General features: G+C 46.6%; 1 protein-coding gene across 1 annotated transcript in view; it reads right to left on the reverse strand.

Annotated features, from left to right (window-relative positions):
• PALS1 (protein associated with LIN7 1, MAGUK p55 family member) overlaps positions 1–9402 on the reverse strand; it is a 34984-nt gene extending 25582 nt beyond the window's left edge. Inside the window, exon 1 of the mRNA XM_075283145.1 lies at positions 9264–9402. The gene's annotated coding sequence lies outside the window, so the exon portion shown is untranslated. The remainder of the gene's footprint in view (positions 1–9263) is intronic.
• Positions 9403–23330: the final 13928 nt, after the last annotated feature.

Consider the following 23330-nt stretch of genomic DNA (forward strand, 5'->3'; position numbering starts at 1 on the left):
CTACTAGTCATGGCAGAGCCGTCCTCCTGCTCTTCCATCACCTACAACGATCCCTACTAGTCACAGCAGAGCTGTCCTCCCGCTCTTCCATCACCTACAACGATCCCTACTAGTCATGGCAGAGCCGTCCTCCTGCTCTTCCATCACCTACAACGATCCCTACTAGTCACGGCAGAGCCGTCCTCCTGCTCTTCCATCACCAACAACGATCCCTACTAGTCACAGCAGAGCCGTCCTCCCGCTCTTCCATCACCTACAACGATCCCTACTAGTCACAGCAGAGCCGTCCTCCCGCTCTTCCATCACCTACAACGATCCCTACTAGTCACAGCAGAGCCGTCCTCCCGCTCTTCCATCACCTACAACGATCCCTACTAGTCACAGCAGAGCCGTCCTCCCGCTCTTCCATCACCTACAACGATCCCTACTAGTCACAGCAGAGCCGTCCTCCCGCTCTTCCATCACCTACAACGATCCCTACTAGTCACAGCAGAGCCGTCCTCCTGCTCTTCCATCACCTACAACGATCCCTACTAGTCACGGCAGAGCCGTCCTCCCGCTCTTCCATCACCTACAACGATCCCTACTAGTCACGGCAGAGCCGTCCTCCTGCTCTTCCATCACCTACAACGATCCCTACTAGTCACAGCAGAGCCGTCCTCCTGCTCTTCCATCACCTACAACGATCCCTACTAGTCACAGCAGAGCCATCCTCCCTCTTGCTCAGCACAGTACATCATGGAAAGCTATATACAAGCTGTATGTATTATCCTACTGTACTCTCTGCTATAGTCTTTGTGCTTACACCCCACAGTAGGAGGGGTCCGTGACAGAGGGGTAAGGAGGGCCCTACACAGGGGACCCCATTATAGCACCAATGCCAGCCTTGTGGTCGACTTTACAAATTTATCCCAAGTCACAATGCAATGTGTTAGATAAGCAGTGAATGTGAGAACATGAACACCGCCCCTGGCTACACCAGAAACCTCCAGGAGTGAAGTTTGGGTCAAGCGTCTGTTTACACAGGTATGACGTGAAGTATCACTCACAAGTGGTCGGAGGTCCTACACAAGGTAAACAGCCATAAGGAGGAATGTGTGTGATATGGGAAGAATGTGGCGGTCAATCCACAGGCCGGCGGAGAGCCTGACACTGTGCAGACCTGGGCTTACCAGCAGCAGACAGACACAGGGCAGACAATCAGGACCTGAACATGTATATTCTCTTGACTGTATCCTAAGTACGAGTCTGCCTCCAATATACTGGTCTTTATCATGGGGGACCACTTACCCCCCATTTCTTCAGCACTGGTCGCCTATTAAGGGCACATCTACGAGTACTGACTGCGGCTCGGATGCAAAACAATGTACTCTCTTTAACGTTGTGTGAACCAATCACCTGCCTTATACGAGGCTCAGACTGCTACTTTACCTCCCCTATACTTTACACTGCAGCTGCACTTGTGTGCACGACCCGACCACAAGCTCACCAGGAAGTCAGAGCAAGGACACAATGACTTTGCTGCCAGTGACACCGAGCAGATACAGGATCATCCGTCATGTCACATCACGTAGTGTCATGTGGGCTGTATCAGGGCGGGAACTGGAAAGTGCCGTACAAAAGGTGAAAAAGGTTCTTATCCTCACATCTCCAGAAACGGTCTCCAAGTGAGGTATTCCCAAAATCTAATACTAATCATACTACCTAAAGGTGAGCGAGGAGGAGCGACTCATAAGGATTTATTACAGTAGATATTGGACAACCCCCAGCGAACAAGAAGTGGTACCCTACCACAAGCCAAGACTGGCAGTAATAGCAACTGCACTACTAGTGCCCAGAAAAATACCATCTTCATTGGTGTCCTCAGCAATACCATAGTACTCACGTAACTATACCATCATGGCAGCCACATACACCATGTGTATAATACAAGGTCCATAAATATTACACTGCAAATAAAATAGCATCACTGCATCCGCCCGTCAACAAGGACATTGGAGTTGGCCCTAAGCTGCTGCCTCACTGGCAATATCCTACCAAGGTCTCATATATGGGATACAGACACCAGCAGGGTAGCAGAGAAGATGCGGTGCATGCACATGAAAGTCAGCCAAACCCACTCATGTTCTGCGTCTGGTGAGCCCGACCAGATAACGTCTGGACAATCCTTCTGCCCTCAGAGGAGATAAAACATTGCTAGACGCCTATGGCCTAAGCCCCTCTCCCCACGAAGAACACTTGTATGTATAGGAAAGGATCAGGAAGAATAGCTGTAGGGGGTATATTCCAGTAAAATCCATTGGATAGGTGATAATTTGTCAACTGGTCCCAGTACTGCCACTGAATGGAGCAGCAGGTGCCACCACACCACTTCTATCTTCAGCAGTCCCGTAGAAATGCAACACACGCCATCTCGGGCCCTGTTCTCAAGAGGAGTAGGGGGTTCCAGCACTAAGACCACCAATCGAATGGCCAGGAAATAACTTTATCTGTATACGGCTCATGATGGCAAGTGCTGCTCCAGTCTCCACACACCATGTGCACCACAGCTATTGCATAGGCCTTGCCCTATACAAGTGAACAGCTCTGGATACAGATGAAGCCTCCAGGGCCAGCATTGCACCGAACACATGACATTGCCAAACCTGTATTTCCCTTTCCGGATGCCCTGCTCGGGGCTGACACTTTCAGATAGCCCAGCTGGGAGTTCTCCTTCGTACAAAAAGAGATTAGCATTCCTGCAGCATTCCTTAGGTCAAGACCATTAGTTCCTATAGTAACTAGTGGGCAAGCCTGGGAAAGCGGTACAAAGGCCAAGCGCAGGCCGAGACCATGTCAATAAAAGGTGATCTCACACCACGCAGCGGCGGCGGGCCCTTGTGTCACCGGACGTGAGCAGATTCCTAAGGTGAAGCAATCGTAGTGCCGCTATACGTCTTCAGAGGAATAAAAGATATGGCCGCTCTCTTCCTGTATAGCCGCATGGGGGTCACTGGAGGCGGAGGTATTGTATATTGGACTATAGTGACTCTTTAACATGTGGGATTTTTTAGTCAAGGTAATAGTCCACCCACCATTCCCACACCAAAGGTCCATGAGGTCAAGTGTTGGTTGTAGTTCGCAGACCGAACGCTGAGCCGGGCCCTGGACTCCCAACATGATGCTAGGAGTCCCTGCCCACCTATAGGACGACCGTCCCATACTGTGATCACGTTTTCCGTACAGGGTATCACTGACTCTTATTCTCGGAGTTGGGGCATTGTCTCACTGTTTAGACCACACAATATGGCCAACACATGACCCATACCTCAAGGAACGACCTGCTCATGTTAAGCCGCCACGCCACTTCATTGAAGTCACTATGAATAAGTTGCAACATCACAAAAAGCCTGTACACGTGTGTGGCACGGTTATTCGATAGGGTTGAGCCAATCTTGAGATTTTAGGATCGGTTTTAAAATCCAATTTTCGATCATTTCCCAGCCGATCCCGATCGTGAAATTTGCTCGATCACCGATCGGGTTCCGATCCCGATTGCTCGACCCTAATGGTAGCTTTTCCCACAAGGATTGGCCAGTAGCCAAGTATTGTGGGAAATAACCTCTGACCTCGATCCCGCTGGAAAAGATCAGGATGGGAATTCTGATCGCGATCGTGAAATTTACTCGATCGCTGATCGGGAATCCGATCTTTTCCGATTCCGATAGCTCAACTCTATTATTCGAAGAAAGTAGTCATGTACAATCCTTTCTCAGTGACCAAATGTATTCATAGTGTCAATTATAGAAGCAGAAAACCAAACATGGCTGGCCGCTTCGACCACACGATGGTCACCTAGTGGACCCTACTGACTATCATGGCGCCAATACACCAACGCAGAGGTGAACCCAGGCTGAGATACAGCTCGTGTGACACCCGTTTTCCTCGATTAGTGATATACGCGGACATATCCCAGTGGAATAAATGAGTCACCGCGACGCAAAGAATTCTGTATAAACTTTATCAACCCCTACGAATCCACAACAGGAACGACGTGACTCATAGAGAAGACTTGTATGAGAGGACGTCAGCTTACGCAACCCCACGTTGTGTACATGTCACTGCACGCTTGTGTGTAACAGGTGGCCACTGCGGATAGTGACGGCGCGGACCGCTCAGGACCTCGGCAGGGACGGCTCCTCGATTTTAGGATTTATAGTAAAGATAGGAACTGGCAGGGACTGAGGAAGGAATCTTAAGTATGCCGTATAAACAATGCAAACAGCTTTTATTAGCGTAGGGAGTCGCCTCAGCATACAATACGAGGAAGAGGCAGAAACAGCCCCGATTATTAGAAGTAATAGGACTGGATTTACACGTTACGTCCCGCCTGCAGCCTCAGTCACTGTACTTGCCCTGATACCGAAGCAATAGTTCTCAATGACTGGGTACCACTGTATGAAAAGTGTCACTGGACGGGCTGACAACTTGTCAGAGGAATGGGGGATAGTTTGTTTTATTCCCCCCTTAGAATAAGCCATTAATATCAGGATTTGTAAGGTGCTATGGAATGATTAGGGTTGAGCCGATCTTGAGATTTCAGGATCGATTTTAAAATCCGATTTCCGATGATTTTCCAGCCGATCCCGATCGTGAAATTTGCTCGATCGCCAATCAGGATCCGATCTTTCAACCTTATTAATGATATATACATGGATAGGGTTGAGCCGGTCTTGAGATAACCTCCACGGGAAATGACCGGAATCAGAATTCCGATTGCGATCGTGAAATTTACTCGATCGCCGATCAGAATTCGATCTTTTCCGATCCCTCAACCCTAAAAATGATTAATATTATTGTGGTTAGTGGGGATCCGACACCCAGGACATCCACCGATCAGCTTTTGGAAGAAGTTACACCCCCTTCCCTATACTGATGATGTCACATTCATCAGTCACATGGTACAGCAGCAGTTCAGTCCTATTTAAGCGACTGACTCTGTGCGGCAATACTGGGCACAGTCTCTACAATACGTACCGCGTGATGGGACGTATAAGAGGACGCTGTTCTCACCTGTACGCTGCAGCCTTCTTGATCGGCGGGGGCCTGGGTGCAGACTTATCAATAACCTACTGAAGTCTTATCCCAAGGATAACCTAAAACCGACATAATACCGTCCATACGAAATTTCTGAGTGTGCTATTTTTGGGACCCCACAATCCCTTAGACAGAAATCCCACAGTGCTAAACAAAAAACAAGTCCTACAGACTAGTTCCTATTCATGTCCTCATAAAACGTGCGGTTCTATATGCCACTAGATAGCGCGCTGAACTTCTAGCGGTATATAAAACCGCACTTTCAGGAGGACAGGAATTAAAGGGTATATTCACACCAGATGGCTATGCCGACAATTTTCTCTCTGGAATTGTGTCTTCTAGTACCAGCAACAAATCTCATCCACAGCCATATGGGAAACTGACCTGGGGTACAGGGGATCACCTGTACATGCGGCTGGACCCAAGACAGCAAACCTAAAAAATTCAGCCCCGGTAGGGAGGCTTCATCCCCCGCTCAGCTTATATCTAATGTATAGGTGAATGGAGTCTATGGACAGCTATAGAATCAGGCAGGATAGGACCAGATACATGGTATATGTGCCAGTATAGTGCAGAACTATGGAAGCTGCACGGCAGGTTTAGCCGTCGTATACAGGACGTAGTGGGATTATGGGATACGGATTGGCTATATTCTGTGGTTATAATGTTTATTGGCACCTGTGACTAGTATAAAGTGCCTACTGTACCTGGCAGGGTACTGAGACAAGCGGGTACACTGGGCACATACCAGAGGAAAAATAAGTTGCATGCAAGTTACATAGAGCAGATCCAAGTGATCTTAAGCTTGGCAAGCTATTGTAAACCTTGGACAAAGCCACCCCCTTGGCACTGACAGCACCAGCCATAGTGGGCGCCACTGAAATCGGACACGTGCCTTATGTTCATGGCATGTGCGGCACTGACACCAAAGACTTGCTTCACATATCCACCATCTCGACACATCTCCTAACCTTGGCAGTGCCCATATATACCACTTGCCTGACTTTGGACCACCCTCAAAGCACTGGTGTAATGCATTAAACTTTCCTCTGCAACTATGTGGTCCCATTACATGGCCGGTGATATATGTATCTCCGAGAGAACGCTCTGATAATCTGTAGGTGCTCATTTCTAGTATTAGTGGCCCTCGTACAAAGACGGGAAGGCTGTGGCCAGCTGTGGTCCAGCCGTGTCTTTATATTAGGGATCAGCCTTATATACGAGTTTCGATCCAGGCCCCGCCATCAGACTGCAGCCGACATCCCCTCCCTCTCACCTCGTAGTAACATTCATCACAGACCCTCCTATCTAAGTGATCCTCCTATCTGCTCTGTACCAGCTACTCCGCAGCACCCTCCCTGCCCCCCCCCCATATGAAATCACCATGTACCGTAACCCTGTGCAGCGCTTTGGCGAGGGATACTCACTGCAGTCTGATCCCCCCCACCACCATGGGTCAGAGATTCGGCCTCCACTGAATGGGACTGAACAACCCTGCAGCCGGCCTGAAACCACTGACAAAACGCACAATCATCTAGTTATACGAATACAGGCAGGCCTCAGTGTCGTACACCACCCTGCACCCCAAACCTATTTACTTAAGACTACATAGCACCCCAAGTCGCACGATTAATGTGTCACCCTGCGACTTCCGCACTAATGTAAGCAAATGGGGTCACATTGCAACTTCTAGTTAAAGACTTTCCAGTCTGGTTAACAGATTTAGGTCCTGAACAGTGGATCCCCCCACCTTTATTGGCCCTGGAGACCACCATCACCAGTAGAGGTCCATCAGCTCCCAGCCAGTCCTTGTACTATATGGACGGCCATACATTCACCATTGCAGGTGTCATTCAGAAAAGTGGCTTACCGCCCACAGAACTGGCCACTAATAAGCGGGACCAATACAGAGGTTATATAGATGCAAGTCTGCTGACTGGGCCCAGCGGTCACATGCCCGCGGAGGCCAATCAGCAGCTTCAGGAAGAGACCCCGCGTCGTCACAGGTAGTGAGGTAATGTGCCCTTTGTGGAGGCCACCAATGGGTCACGTGTGGAGGGTACATCCGCCCGAAGACAACGCACCACGTCTGAGGTACCAGGGAAAGGAGAGGTTTTTTGGTTTTTTCCCACCTAATTAAAGGGATTCTATCATAAGAATCTCTTTTTTCTTCCATATGCAAATGAGTCTTCAGAAAGCACAGGGGGCATCACCTTGGCTCTCCAAAGACTCTCCAGCGACACCTCTGTCTTCTTCTCCTGACGCTTCTTTGTCGAGTCATCGGTCACGTCATCACCAGCGGAGCCGACGGCGTACGCTGTTTAAGCCATTTTAATGTGGTTACTTACACGAGCGTCCGTTGGGCCACAGAAAATGGCCAAACTAACATGCGTAGTCGGCTTTGCCAGATGATGCGGCGAATGGTGTCACTGGAGAGTCTATGGACAGCACAGCGGACGCCCCCCTGCCTCCGATGCCGCCCCTGCTACCACTTGGGTCACCCCCTCTACCTCATAGATTGTAAGCTCTTGTGGACACAGTCTTCACCGCTATTGTGTGAATTGGTTTATTACAAGGTAAGATCTCATTTCTTTTTTTTTTCCCCTATCAGTATGTTTTTGTAGAATGGGAGGAAATCCACGTAAACATGGGGAGAACATACAAACTCCTTGCAGATGTTGTTCCTGGTAGGATTCGAACCCAGGACTAAGACTGCAGTGCTAACCACTGAGCCACCGTGTTGCCCCGTCCAGTCTAATTTTTGTACATGAAGCCAATGATTTGTAAAGTGCTGCAGCCTATGTGGGCGCTATAGAAATAAAATGTGGTCTTATGTGGATGGTATAGATCTGCAGTATTCCCTGACATATACAACCAATTTATCTCATGGTACATAGATATATACCGGCCAGATATAGCAGACACTGATACATATACAGGAAGACCTCCAAAGACATACTGATAGGGAATGTAGGCTGAGCTCTATATAGGACAGTGATAGATAGATAGATAGATAGATAGATAGATAGATAGATAGATAGATAGAGATAGATAGGAGATGGAGATAGATAGATAGATAGATAGATAGATAGATGGAATATGTTGGCACTATATAAGAAAGCAAAATAAATAATTTACATACCTAAATACACACTATATATGAATATATCCTACAGACACATGAATACATATATACTGCATACATTAGATACATACATAGAGCTACACACAGATACTTACATGCTGTAGATATATGAAACACACACTGCATACATATAGACACACTGAACATTGGATACATATGGACACAAATAGTTACACACTTAGTGTAAACAATGGAGACATTCTGCTTATACAGATACATACATTTTACATTTGATACATACTGGCTATGTATAGTTACATACACATTGTATAGGTCAGACATATACACTGGTGCCATACTGCATATATATAGATGCATACACTGGATACAGACGGCTCTTCCTATACAATGTGACATATGGCTCTTACAGTGCACACCGTCAGGCTCATTGTATATGACAATACCTCCGCCATACCCCGGCTACCTTCATGTTGCGGAGGGAGTGGTGCTGTATGTAAACTTGTGGGTGCAACAGGGTGCTGCCCCGGCCGTCATGTGACAAGACAATACAGCCATGGGACTTAACTCTTTAAAAGCCAACCACCCCGGCAGCTGACACCTGGGGGGCCCCCCATATATAAGACAAGAACACAGTCTTAAAGGGGACTCCAACCCCCGGACCGGGGATAAGGGGCGCTAGTGTCAGCTTTGTCGTGAAGAAGAGGGTCAGGCTCCCTTGGCATGTAGGAGATATAGGGCTGCCCATGTGCTGCCACTTATCACTGGAGCTCAGCAGCGCCCCCCAGCAGATGTCAGACACCCAGTGGTCACATATCAGGAGCTGTATACAGCACTGTATACCTGTATACACACACTACATGTCTGTCCTCACCTGCCAGGCCTCTCAGCCTCCATAGGATCAACTAGGAAACTACAGCAACAGGTTACACAGCACACTGCCAGAGGCCACGGGCCCGCCAGCCACCGGGGAACTACAAGTCACAGCGAGCCCTGCTCAGGAAGGGAGTGCTGCAACTTGTAGGTGTCACTGGCCGGGCTAGCCCAGGTTACCCGGCTGTCCTACGGCTCTGCTGCCACTCACCTCGGGGTTACGTCTTCTCTCGGACACCTCCAGCAGACAAGCGGGCTTCCTGCGCTCCCGGCTCCGGTCACAGTCTCGGGAACCGTGGGTGTCAGGACCAGTGACGCGGGAGTCTCCCAGACTTCAGACACATTTATCGCGCATGCGCCAAGAGTTAAGGCGAAAGCCGGGGCAAGGGGACATGACGCATGCGCCGTGGCCAGAAGAAAAAAAAAAAGCTGGCATTCCGTGCATGCGTAGCAACAGGTGTGCGGCGCATGCGCGTTAGGGTGAGAGCCGTCAAGTGCAGCCGTCAAGTCGCAGCTCTCCGGCGCCACCTGCTGCCTCTCTTACGCAGATGTGCTGTTCATAGCAACCCAGTGGTTTTCACCATAGACGTGCTGTTATCTATTTCCTGTATTGCCGGGATCACATCCAATAAGAATTGTGTTACGAGCACAACCGAACGTGAAGCCCCCTCCCCCTCAAATTGCTTACCACGCCCATTGCCCCTCCTCCGCGTAATTGGCGCCAGGGCGCAGGAGGAAAATAAGTGGAGTGTAGGACTATTAAAATGGGTGAGGTAACCCCCCATATGCCAAATAGTACGGAGCCCCTTATCTCATGGTGTCACCATCACTGGGGATAATGGAGGGGGAGGTACCAGGCTAGTTACAGGCCCCTAAATCTGCAGCATGCCCTTATGGTGTTGTGTTTAGGGCCCCAAAACCGGTGATCTCATTTTCATTCATTGCTCCTATGTGTTAACTAGAGATAAGCGCATAGTATTCGATCGAATACCTCGCCGCCATAGGAATGCGTGTAAGCGGCCGAACACCAAAGGGTTAAGCGCATCGACTATTTGATGTGTTTAACCCCTTGGTGTTTGGCCGCTTACACAGAAACCTAATCGATCGAATACTACTCGCTCATCTCTAATATTAACCACTTCATGACTAGGCCCTTGCTCATGACCGGACACAATTTTCAGGATTTTCGGTTTTGAAGGCCAAACCTTTTTGTTACTCAAATATTTTTTGCATTTTTATTTTGTGACCCATATATATTTTCTTATTTTTTCACTTTTTAATTTCTGGTTAAATATAGAATAAAAAAGAGAAGGAAATTGTGTCTGTTTTTCACAAGGTATATAAATTGCTACAAAATATTTAAAAATCATTTTTCGTCTGCACTGCGGAGCTTGTCATGTGACTCATAGGATATTGCGGGGCTAGAGCCTGTGATTTAAGGCCTGGTTCACATCTGTGTTCAGGTTTCTGTTCGGGGAGTCGCTAGGTTCACACTAGCGTTCAGGTTTCCCTCCTTTGGGTTTGCATGGTGACTTGAAATACAGAGATCCTGCCCACTTAAAAAGCGGTTACATAGACTGTAATGGGGTGTGCTGGTCCGCCAATTTTACACTAAAAGCGGCAGATAGAAAAGTCCTTTTTGTAGGATGTTTTTCCTAACCAATTTTAGGCGACTTCTGTGATGAAGTCTCCTACGGAGCCTTAGGGCTAGTTCACACGAGGGCAAGGAGGCGGATTTTGACAGCAGATTTCACCTCAAAAGTCACCTCCATACAATGGTGGTCTATGGAGACCATTGGCGTTCTAGCAACATGCCGCTAGCGGAAAAAAGAAGCGAGCTGCCCTTTCTTCAGGCGGATTCCCTGGCTCAGTGAGCCGCATCTTCCGCCTGGCGGCAGCAACCTCCGGAGTCGGCCCAATCATTTGTGCCAACTCCGGAGGGGGAAGCCACGACGGTCATGGCAGGTTTGGTCATGGGTTTTGACCCGAGAGTGACGCGGCTCCCCCAAAATCCGCCCCCCATGTGAACGAGCCTTTAGACATCTTTAAACCATGCCCCCATTCTGGTGCAGATTTTTTTGAGTCGAGTTAGTTCTGGCACTCGCTGTTTAAAACTATGTCGTAAGTGCTGTACATCATAAATTTTGGCGTCAATGTAGATTGAAAAGTGTGGGATAAATACGCCCCTTTGTGTGTAGTCTGGCAAGGGCATGTGTTGCTGAAAGGGTTTAGCTGTCCCTTTGTATGCTGAAATCTTTCTTCTATAAATATGCAAATTAAGTCAAAAGGGCTTTAGGGGCGTGTAACCTATGGCTTAGGCTTCCATCAGTTTACTGCCCCTAACGTCCACTGAGGTCTGTTACCCCCCTTACAGGATTGTTGTTGTTGGCGTCGATGACCCGCCTATATTAGGTAAATTGCTGCCGTCGATGGTTTGCCTGCTCCGGCGTTTCGGCAGCTCTCAAGCTGGCCTGCTGCTGAATTTGTTCCTCACACCAAGCCTGTGATTGTTCCAGCATCTCAGCAGCTCCCTGGGACGCCATATAATGAGCGTGTTGTTGGCGCTGATGATCTGCATACTCCGGCGTTTCGGCAGCTCTCAAGCCGGACTGCCGCTTAACTTGTTTCTTGCACTGTGCCTGTGATTGTTCCAGCATCTCAGCAGCTCACTGGGACACCATATAATAAGCGTGTTGTTGGTGTTGATGATTCACCTGCTCCGGCATTTTGGCAGCTGTCAAGCTGGCCTGCCACTGAACTCGTTCCTTGCGCTGTGCCCTTGATTGTTCTGGCATCTCAGCAGCTCGCTGGGACACCAGATAATGAGCGTGTTGTTGGCATCGATGATCCCTGTCAGCTCCGCTTGAGGAGAACTGTGTGACCTCAGGCTTCCTTCATAACTGTCATTGTTTGCGACAAATTAGATTTTCTTTTTCCCGGCATGTTTAAATTTGGGAAACTGCCAATTTGGATGAAAGGTGTTTGCCCATGTCAGTTTGTCTGCACTGCCTGGAGCAGATCAGATAATATGCAAATATGTATACACACTGTGGGTTAGCTTAGTGTTTACACAGAGAGATAAAAGACCTGGGACCTGAGATAAGGCTGCTGCAGGAGCAGTGTAATATAGTATGTGAACTTAAATTCATAACAGTCATGAAGTAGCCTATGTGTTACTCGAGGTTACAATCTATCTATGTGCCAATTTTAATTCAAATCCGTTCAGCCGTTTTTGCGTGATTGAGGAACAAACATCCAAACACACAAACTTTCACATTTATAATATTAGTAATAAATAATAATAAATTTTATTTATATAGCGCCAACATATTCCGCAGCACTGTACAATTTGTAGGGTTCGAATACAGACAGATACATAACAAAGAACGTAATTTCACACAATGGGACTGAGGGCCCTGCTCGCAAGAGCTTACAATCTATGAGGTAGAGGGGGTGACACAAGAGGTAGCAGGGACGGCATTGCTTATGCAGAGGTCAGACACTTTTGTAATAGAGGAGACTGTCATTACACAAACAAAACTTTATGAGCCATCACTAGTGGTGTCCTGTAACATGTAGCTGGTGCCTGGACATATAAAATTAGCCTGAAAAGACATCATATCATGTGGGGAAATGTGGGAGCGGGGACAGAGGAAGGTTACATTTTGGGGATTCTATTTATAGTGCGGAAGGGTTTACGTTAGAAATTGTGATAGGCCTGTCTGAAAAGATGTGTCTTTAGTTTGCGTTTGAAGCTGTAGAAATTGGGAGTTAATCTGATTGTCCGGGGTAGAGCATTCCAGAGAAGTGGTGCAGCTCGGGAGAAGTCTTGTATACGAGCATGGGAGGTTCTGATAATAGAGGATGTAAGTGTTAGGTCATTGAGTGAGCGGAGAACACGGGTTGGGCGGTAGACAGACATGAGGGAGGAAATGTAGGGAGGTGCGGCATTATGGAGAGCCTTGTGGATGAGGGGGATAAGTTTATATTTTATTCTATAATGAATAGGCAGCCAATGTAGTGGCCGGTACAGACCAGAGGCATCGCTGTAGTGTCTAGCCTGATAGATGAGCCTGGCCGCTGCATTCAGAATAGATTGTAGAGGAGAGAGTTTAGTGAGGGGAGACCGATTAGTAAGGAATTACAGTAGTCAAGGTGAGAATGAATCAGAGAGACAATAAGTGTCTTTAGTGTATCTCTGGTAAGGAAAGGGCATATTCTGGAGATGTTTTTGAGGTGGAGGTGACATGAATGTGTGAGTGATTCAATATGAGGGGTGAAGGAAAGGTCTGCGTCAAACGTGACCCCGAGGCGGCGGGCCTGCTGCCTAGGAGTTATAGTAAGGCCTGAGACTGCAATGGATATATCAGGGACAGATCTATTAGATGGTACTATTAGTACGATGATTTTCTCAGTAGTGGATCAGTGGTTACAACTAAGAAAAGCATATTTGGAAACCGTGTCAGAAGCCCTACAAGGTACGCTAAATAAAGTTGCTTTTCATGTTGACAGACTCCCTTTAAAGGGATTCTACCACTAAAACGCTGTTTTTTCTGCTTTAGACGTCGGAATAGCCTTTAGAAAGGCTATTCGTCTCTTACCTTTAGATGTGGTCTCCGCCGCGCCATTCCTTAGAAATACCGGGTTTTACCGGTATGCTAATGAGTTCTCTGCAGCAATGAGGGCGGGCCCCAGCGCTCAAACGGCGATGGAGGCATCCCCACTTCTGCCCGAGACCCTCTCTCCAGCGACACCTTCTTCTTCACCTGCATCCTCCCCTTCTCTGTCATCTTCCTTCTTCGTCAGCTCTGACGCCTGCGCCGTCTTGCCTTGCGGCCTCGAAAATATGGCCGCCAGCCGGCATGCGCAGTCGGCTTTACCAGTGTCTCGCTGGCAGAGCCGACTGCGCAGGCGTCAGAGCTGACGAAGAAGGAAGACTGAAATTTTCATTTTAAAAGTTAGATTTTTGTACTTAAATTAAAAAGAAGAAAGTTATAAAAAATCCTTTTATTCCCATCGGGTGTTTATAACAGGGGTTTAAAGGAAAACATCTCCAGTTTTTCAGCTCGTGACGTAGAGAATATAACACAAATTTTTCCAGGAGAAAGACCATAACACAAATGACTTATCCAGATCCGCCCATCACAGATCCGTCATCTCAGCATTTTAACGTAGAACATTCTCCTCGTAGATCGGATACAGTTACAGAGGACACAAATCGTAGAATGCGCGAATTATCTCCTAGAACAAAGTTGGCAAAGAGTTTTACACGAGAAGCAAATACTCAAGACACAAACCTCAAGAAACCTCCATCTTCTAAATGTAAAATATCTCACTCAGAAAAGTGTAGTCATGTAAAGATTCATAAACAGAGATGGGCGAGTCGACTTGAAACGAATCAGAAACCAAAACCAAACGAACATTGGAAGGGTCGTCCATCTCCATTCATGAATGATTTTCATGTTCATCATGTGGAAGATGTTTTGGCCGGAAAGTAAATCTTGTTCAACATAAGAAAACACACAAGGCTGAGAATCCATATTCCTGTTCTGAAAATGGAAAACCAGATCTAAGCCAGCATCAGAGAATTCACACCAATGAAGAGAATGTCCATGTCCAGAGAAGAACCAATATCCATGTCCAGAATGTGGGAAACGCTCTCTCAGATCCTCATTGACATCTCATATCTCCATTTCCGCGTTCAGAATGTGGGAAACGTTTCATCCCTTACACAACATCAGAGAATTCACACAGGAAAATCTGTTTTACTACCCAAAATGTTGGAAATGTGTCAAGAAATCACATCTTTTTCAACATCTGAGAATTCACACAGGAGAGAGGACATGCTTCGCTGCCAAATCATTCCTTATACTCCATCAATGAATCCACACAGGAGAGGCCATTTTCATGCTCCGAATGTGGGAAATCCTTTACCAGGAGAACAAGACTTATTTCACATCAGAGAAGACATACAGGGCTGAAACTAATTTTTTTTTTGTGGAATTTTGATTTCTGAAAGTAGGTTTCATTGAACATTCCAAAACTGACACAGGATTAGAGATGGGTGAACTTATTAAAGGGATCCTATCACTCAGACACAATTTTTTCTAGGTACCACGTCGGAATAGCCTTAAGAAAGGCTATTCGTCTCCTACCTTTTGTCGTCTTCTGCACGCTGCCATTCGCCTACAATCTCGGTTTTTCTTGGTATGCAAATGAGCTCTCTCACAGCACTGGGGGTGGGTCCTAGGGCTCAAACAGCACTGGGGGAGTCCCCAATGCTGCCAGAGAACTCTCTCCAGCGCTGCCTTCATCTTCGTCAGCAGCGTCCTCTTCTTCCGCCCGTGGCTTGTAACTTCTAGGCCTTGGGCAGAGCAGACTGCGCATGCCCACAGACCACGAGAATGTGGCCACTTACAATACTGTGCACAATGTCTGATGTCACAGTACTGATGTCACAATGGCCCGTTGGTAGCCAATTGCGATGTCACAATGTCCTATGATGGTGTCACAATGGCCCATTATGATATTACAATGCTCCATTGGCGGCCCATTGTAATGTCTCGATTCACTTTTGTCAGCAGAGTTAGAAATAGCACTCATATGACTTTCATTATCTTGAGAATGTTTTGAAAAGGTCAGAGCTGTCAAAAATGATATTATCCCCAAGTATCAAACATACAAGATCTCCAAAGACCCTCACATCCTGGTTTCAACAGTCTGAAATGCTATGTTTGCTATTCACGATATAGTCAAGAACCCAAATTGTTCTGTTTCGTTACAAACTGAACAGTCTGGAATATTCGGGTTGAATCTTGTTTGTTAGAAACCAATGCGCCCATCTCTAGTAGGGGAATAAAAGCCGTGCTGGAACGGATCAGCTGTACCGGGCCGCATCTAACACCTGCAACACAGGGCTGGTAACAATTGGCTCTATGACTGGTTTAGTGGCCAGATGCCGGTACTGCAGCTCCCATTGCTCCCAGGTCAGTGCTGTCTATACTACAGGTGTCATAAGCAACTTATCTGTGCGGGGGCTGACTCTCGGCAACCTACTGATCTGGCATCCATGAGTAATTGTCGCAGAAGATCACTTTTCACTTTGGACATTTTTCCAGGAATAACGGAAAGGAGAGCTCTTTGCGGGCTGGGCAGAAGAAAACGTTCACTAACCTTGGCATACAGGTCAAAGATAGCGGCCCAGAAGGGATTTATATCTCCACCGTGCCACCATATGTGGAAGTTCCCCTCTCAGATCCACAGTGTCAACAATGATCGGAGGCAGACAGATAAAACCTATGGAGGAGATCTGGACAATGATACCAATAAATCAATATAAAATTTTTTCCTTCTGAGCACTGCATGGTAACAGAAATTTATGAGCAAATAAGAAGGACTTGGACAACTCACCAGGAGAAAAGCGGGTTGATAGATCATTGTCCCAAGACCTGGTGTTTTTAGGAACCCTTTGGGTCACCACCCCAAGGAGTATACCATACAAAAGAGAGAAGATGCACGTAGGGGGTCTCTGCCCAGAGAAGTAAACTCTCCAAAGCGGTAGGAGTAGAGGCCAGGAGTGGGAGCAGGAAGAACTTCCGCAGCAACCTGAGGAGTTGATGGCACGCCAGGAAGGACAAGGGCATGCCAGGTTAGAAGTGTGCAGTTGGGAGGGGGTCCCAATGATATGATCCAGCCAAACATCATCGACAGGTGCCCAGCAAAGAAATTTGTGAATCAAGCAACCTAGCGGAAATATAGGGTTATCAAAGAGCGGACTTCAGGGTCTGGGATCCTAGCTACAGAGCCACCGTGACCAACAGGAAGTGCTCAAAAAGAACCGTGTGGCGGACATGGTTCGGGCACAAGTGGGCAGGGATACAGAGAAGAAAAGGTGCTGCTTGTCCACACTCCTATAACACCAGTCAGAAGATGCAGCAAAACCTCAGATTTGTAGTACATGAAGGTCTAGCAATCCCACTCCCCCGTCACTCCTTTGGCTTTTTTATACTACACAATGAAGAGTGCCAATAATGTTGACCATAGCTGTATATATATATATATATATATATATATATATATATATATATATATATATATCAATTTGCTCAGCTCCTGCTCCACAACACACGGTCTTTAGACTGTGCTACAATTTCCTGGCGACAGGTTCTCATTACTTTTACTCATCGAACTTTACCAGAGCGAAGACTTCAAAGTAATTCTGAATAATTCATACTCTGTATGGAAATCACAATAACTACTGAGCAATAGTGTCAGATGTGGGAGATGGAAAATATTAATCAGATACTCACGATCTAAATCCATCAATAAACATATCATGGTGATGTCTATGACATGAACTTCAGCTTTTATGTCCGGGACATCCCCGTATTCCCAGGGTTACAGGTAGGGCTGGCATTTCAGGATAGATAGTCCACTCCGTATTAGATCTTAGGGTGCCATTATAAGGGCTTGTCATTCCGTATAACATCATAGAACATTATGGGCACTCCAATAGGGAATGTTACCAATAGGATAGAGTTATTGAGTGAGACTAAATCCAGGTGTCACATGGTACATCAAAATCATTATAGGAAGTTTGTAATAGAGCTAGATATCCAGCAAATCCCAAATGTTTCCATCGGAGACCTTTCACAGTGGGATGTTGAAGTCTAGATAAAGGATAACCGCCTTTATATCTTTGCTTAACCAAACTAGTTATTGCACACACCCAAATGCAAAATGTGCTGAAGCTTTAATGGGATTATTAGGGGCATGTATGACAACTTATACAGTCATAGAACAGGCTGCCCAGCAAGACCCTGCACACATTTCAACTTTAGGGTGCATTCACACAATGTATTTTGGTTCGTAATCTGGCACGTCTACGCCACGGGAGCTTTTGCGGGCCGTATACGCTCCCATTGATTTCAATGGGAGCCGGGATCGTATACGCAGCGCAATTTTGCAGCCGCAAAATAGCACCGCGTATACGATCCCGGCTCCCATTGAAATCAATGGGAGAGTATATGGGCGCAAAAGCTCCCACGGCGTAGACGTGCCAGATTACGAACCAAAATACATTGTGTGAATGCACCCTTATATGAAAACTCAGGTACCCTTTAAAAGGATTCTATCATTAAAATTGTATTTTTTCTACCTACCACGTCGGAATAGCCTCCTCCTACCTTTAGATGTCTTCTCCATTCAGTAGAAATCCCGGTTTTCGTCAGTATGCAAATGAATTCTCTCGCAACACTGGTGGGCGTCCCCAATGCTGCGAGAGAACTCTCCAGCGCCGCCTCGATCTTCATCTGGAACGGCCTCTCTTCGCATCTTCTTCCAGCACTGGGTTCAAACTGCGCATGCCCGCCGGCCACAAGAAAATGGCCACTTACACTGCCATTTTCTTGTGGTCGGCGGGCATGCGCAGTCTTCTCTGCCCGAGGCCTAGAAATTTGAACCCAGCTCTGGAAGAAGACGCAGGGAGAGGCCGTTCCAGACGAAGATGAAGGTGGTGCTGGAGAGTTCTCTCGCAGCATTGGGACCGCCCCCAGTGCTGCGAGAGAACTCAGTTGCATACTGAAGAAAACCGGGATTTCTACAGAATGGCGGCACGGAGAAGACATCTAAAGGTAGAAGAAGAATATGCTTTCTTAAGGCTATTCCGACGTGGTAAACGGAAAAAATACAATTTTAATGATAGGATCCCTTTAAATACAGACACTTTTCTTTTGTGCAGTATATTATAAAAATTTTTTTTAGATTCACCTGCGCTATTGAGTTAGACTTTAAGACTCACTGTCACACAGATTTCTTACCTTAATTTTTTTCACAAATCTGTTTCTCCAATGCATTGCATTACTTACCATGTACAGTTACTATGTTACAGCGTGTTTATACTCCAGAGCTGTATTCACAATTCTGCAGACTATTAGTCATCTAGGACTAGTTCCAATACTTAAGCTGAACTTCTAGAATTTCCCTGGTGGAGGACAAGTTGGACATGCACACCTCTCCTCTCCTCATTTATGATTGCAGACAGTGTTAGGTTGGCCCACCGCAGTAACAGAGGATCCTCTGGTCGGCCCAGGCTCTAAGACAATCGTAGCCCAGCAGAAGACGCACACATTTGAAGGGCACTATGGTCTATTTATGTTGGAGGGAGTTGCCCCAGAATAGTTTTCTCTGGTAGGCCCAAGGAACCTCAGTCTAAGACTTATTATATGGTCCTCCTCCCTGGAGGCAGAGCCTAATCTAGGTGTATAGTGGTACTATGTGGCCATATATATTCCTCTAGCAGTACAATACAGCTGTTATTGACTATCTAGCCCTCTGCTGAGAACAGTCACGTGTAGATTGCAAGATTCAGTTTGACAAATATTCGTGATGTTCGACCCTTCGATTTGTTCCGTACCGAACTTGTACAGATAGAACCAAAAGTACTATTATACCGTGGTTAATAAATTGAGGCCCAGGGGAGGGGAGGAAAAATAACAAACATTTATACCCACCATGCCTCACCTCTCTTGAGCATCCTTGCTGTATCTGGTGGTCTCCTGGTATCTTCTTCAGGCCATCAGCTGATGTTATGCACCCCGAGGTCACTGCTGAGACCTGTTATTGGGTTGGAGGAATCATCTGGGAATGCTATGATACAGCATCGTGACGTTAGCTGGAGGCTGAAAGAGGACTGAAGAGGACACTGAGGGACCACTAGGTGCCCAGGAGAGGTGAGGCAGGCTGAGTATAGATGTTTGTTATTTTCCCTCACCTCCGTGGGCTTCCACTTTTTACACTCTGGATTTGGAAGAGACCCCAGACCATAACAGCAATTTGTGGGTGACGAACCCCAAAAGTTTTGCGTTTTGAAATTTTTGGTCAAATCCGGTTCAAAGCAAATAGGTTTGCCCATCCCTAGTCACGTGCCATTTCTGAAAAAGTGATTGACAGCGGCAGTGACCTGACACAAACGGGACATTGCTCCTGACATCCGAAAGGGACACTGTAAACCTACATTGGATCTTCCGCCGATGGAGACGTGAGACTATGGGGAGGTGAGTAATGTTAAGGTTCTTTGTTTCTATCAGCAGTCTACTTACATTATTGACATTCGGCGTGAGGGGAGGCCGCTGGAGCAGCGCTGCTCCAGTGGCCTGCCCAATCCACCAGCTTGTCCTGGACTGGCTTAGGTAAGCAAAAATGCCGCCCTCCCCAGGGCCCTGGCAGAGCGCCGCCTGAAGCGGTCCCTTCAGGTCGCCTCATGGGAGGTGCGGCACTGGGCCCCTTTCATCAATGAGTTCTTTCTGCCCATAGTTTTCCTCCATTACACAATTCTCATGAGGAAGCAGAAAGGATGGCAATGTATGAAACTTTGGCCCCAGTTACTCAAACACCAATGGCCTACAGAAAACTTTGCTCTCTTGAGGTTATGCTGCACTCCAGGGACAGGCGTCTCTAATAAAGTGGACGTTCAAAGTAGATGCCGACCAGTCTTCAGTTATTAGAACATCTAATCGGTATATTTGCATTTGTCTCCTCAGCAGACTCGCTTTAGCGTACACGTAGAAAATAACACCGCATAGTAGCTGCATCAGAGCTCCAATAACAAGGAAAATGTGGCGTCAGCATTTGTGCAAATTTAGTATTTCAATGGAGCAATGTCTGAATAATACCTGTGACGAGATATGTATATTATGTTTCTAGTCATGTATTCAATTTTGTGTTCATTGTTGTAGTTTGGAGATTGCTTCAATGTGTCAGTGCAGTTCCTGTCTAATTTGTAGGTTAATTAGACAGGAGGGACATTCAGTGCAGACAGCCACTAATTAGCAAGTCAGTGCATAGGGATGGTAGCCGGACGTCTCTGCTCCATGTCAGTCTGAAAGCATAAGGCTGGGTACACACGGGTTTTTTTTAGTCCGGAACCTGAGGCAGAGCCTGCTTCAGGTTCCGGACCAAACAACGGGTAGCTGCAACTGGATGTTGGTGCAGTGCACCGGCATTCAGTCGCGCACTCCGCTCCGGATTAGGCCCAATGAATGGGCCTAGTCCGGAGGAGGGAGTGTCTTCAGGCAGATTTGTGAGACGAATCGGCCTGAAGAATGAGCATGTCCGTTCCTTTTTCCGGGATCCGGAACAAGCAGCTCCCGGAAAAAAGACCTGACCGGCTCCCATTGATTTCAATGGGAGCTGTCTTTTTGCTCAGGATTTTGAGGCCGATACCGCCTCAAAATCCTTACCAAAATACCCCGTGTGCACTCAGCCTTAACTGGGCAAGACCCTGCATATCAAACTAAGAGAAATTGTGACGTCAAACACATGTATGTATTGGTTTAAAACATGGTCAGGGAACCCGAACCAGCAAACTAATGTCAAAAGAGTGGATGTGGAGCCTCCTGAAGCACCCCAACCTATGTATCTAGGGAATGGAGTATCATTTGCTCGTCATGTTTGGTACGCCTGGACTTGGAGAAACATTTGGCATCACTTGACAGGCATCAGTTTCCCGTCTTTCATTTTTCTTTTCTATCTTTTGTTGGACTTCATAGAATAAGCACTGAGATGGTCCTTGTGGACTGTTCAACACCTGATAAGGATTTGTCAAGCCCTTAAGAACAAAGGTTACATAGTTACAATACAAAGAAATATATCACCCTTCTTCCACCAATTTGTCACAAATTTGCTCTAATTACAGATATATCTCACTCATGGTATATCAATGCTGTTACAGGTCCATATACCGCTCCCTACAAACAGGTGATCCAGGGTTCAACCACAAATGGGGACTCATGAACCCACATCTGAACGCATCCACACAAACAGCTGCCACTTTAAAGTAGTTGAGACACCAGTATACCCAAACCAAGCACAATAACAAACAAAAGGATGACAAGCCTAAAGGTTAGTTCACACGGGGCAAAATAGTCAGGATTTTGACGCGGAATTTGTCATTGGATCAATGGGAGCCGGTCATTTCCTTTTTCCGTTAGTGGTTTGCTCCCGTTTGCGGAAAAAAGTAGCAACATGCCCTTTCTTCAGGTGGATTCCGCGGCTGATTCAGACGTGGACGTCCTCCTCGCGACATCACCCTCTGGACTAGGCCCATTCATTTGGGCCTAATTTGGAGCGGAAAGGCAGCCGAGACGGAATGGGTATACGCGGAACTTTGTGTTAACTAGCCCTAAGCAACACTCTCTTTAGAATTGTCTGGCTGTTACACAAAAAGTACTGAGCTTAACAAAAAGATGCAACAAAAAAGACATGTACATGGAGGCAATATAGAATATAAAGGCATAAAGTAGGTCTCTATCAAGCCTGGCCGGGAGCACAGCAGACAGTAGTTGGGCAGATCTATAGGTGGTCTGTAGCTCTTGTATCAGACAAAAGGATCCTTTTCTCCCTTTTTCCTGATTTTGGAGGAGTCCGGTCATTCCTCGTGGAATTTTGCATCCACCTTCACCGAGTTGAAAATGCCGTCTCTCGAGTATTGCATGTATCTCCAATATCTGACCCCGTATATGGCTGATATGTCAAGGTATACTAAACGATTCTACAGGTCCAGGCATACCAGACATGAATATTACATTAACGATACTCAATGGGGCATTCAATGATATTCATGTAAAATATTTATTTAGAGTAAATTATTTCAGGCAAGATACATAAGATACACTGATGTGACTGTTGAGCCCCAATTATAGGCCTTAGCGTCTGTGAAGTCATTTAAAAGGCCCAAATACCTGTGCCGGAACCCAGGAGAGGAGAGTACCACTATTTTTTGTTTGATCATTTCTCCTGGGCCTTCAATCATTATACTCTATAGATCCTAGAGTATAATAATAGTTTATTAGTGTTGAGCGAATAGTATTCGAATTCTAGATTCAAATACCTCCGCTCCCATAGGAATGCATGGGAGCGGCCAATCTGCGAAGCGGTTAAGCGCCGGCCTGCTTGAATGCATTCCTATGGGAGCGAGGCATTCGAAACTAGGATTTGAATACTATTCACTCAACAGTACAGTTTATGAGTGGTAAACCACAAAAATTTGGGGGCTCAGCCAAACGCAAATTTTGAAAAATTCATAACAAAGACCATAGGGGCCGCTAAAGACAACATATTGTGTAGAAGGGCCACTTTCGGACATTATACTGTGTGTAAATGGAGCATTATACTATATGGGGGCCAGTAAAAGGGGACTTTTACCTTGTGGTTACTAGGAAAGGGGTCACTATGCTGTCTGTGCATGTGTGTGTGTGTGTGGGCCCTCAAGTCAAAAGTT

The sequence above is a fragment of the Leptodactylus fuscus genome, chromosome 7 (genome assembly GCF_031893055.1).
Source record: "Leptodactylus fuscus isolate aLepFus1 chromosome 7, aLepFus1.hap2, whole genome shotgun sequence".
Classification (NCBI taxonomy): Eukaryota; Metazoa; Chordata; class Amphibia; order Anura; family Leptodactylidae; genus Leptodactylus; species Leptodactylus fuscus.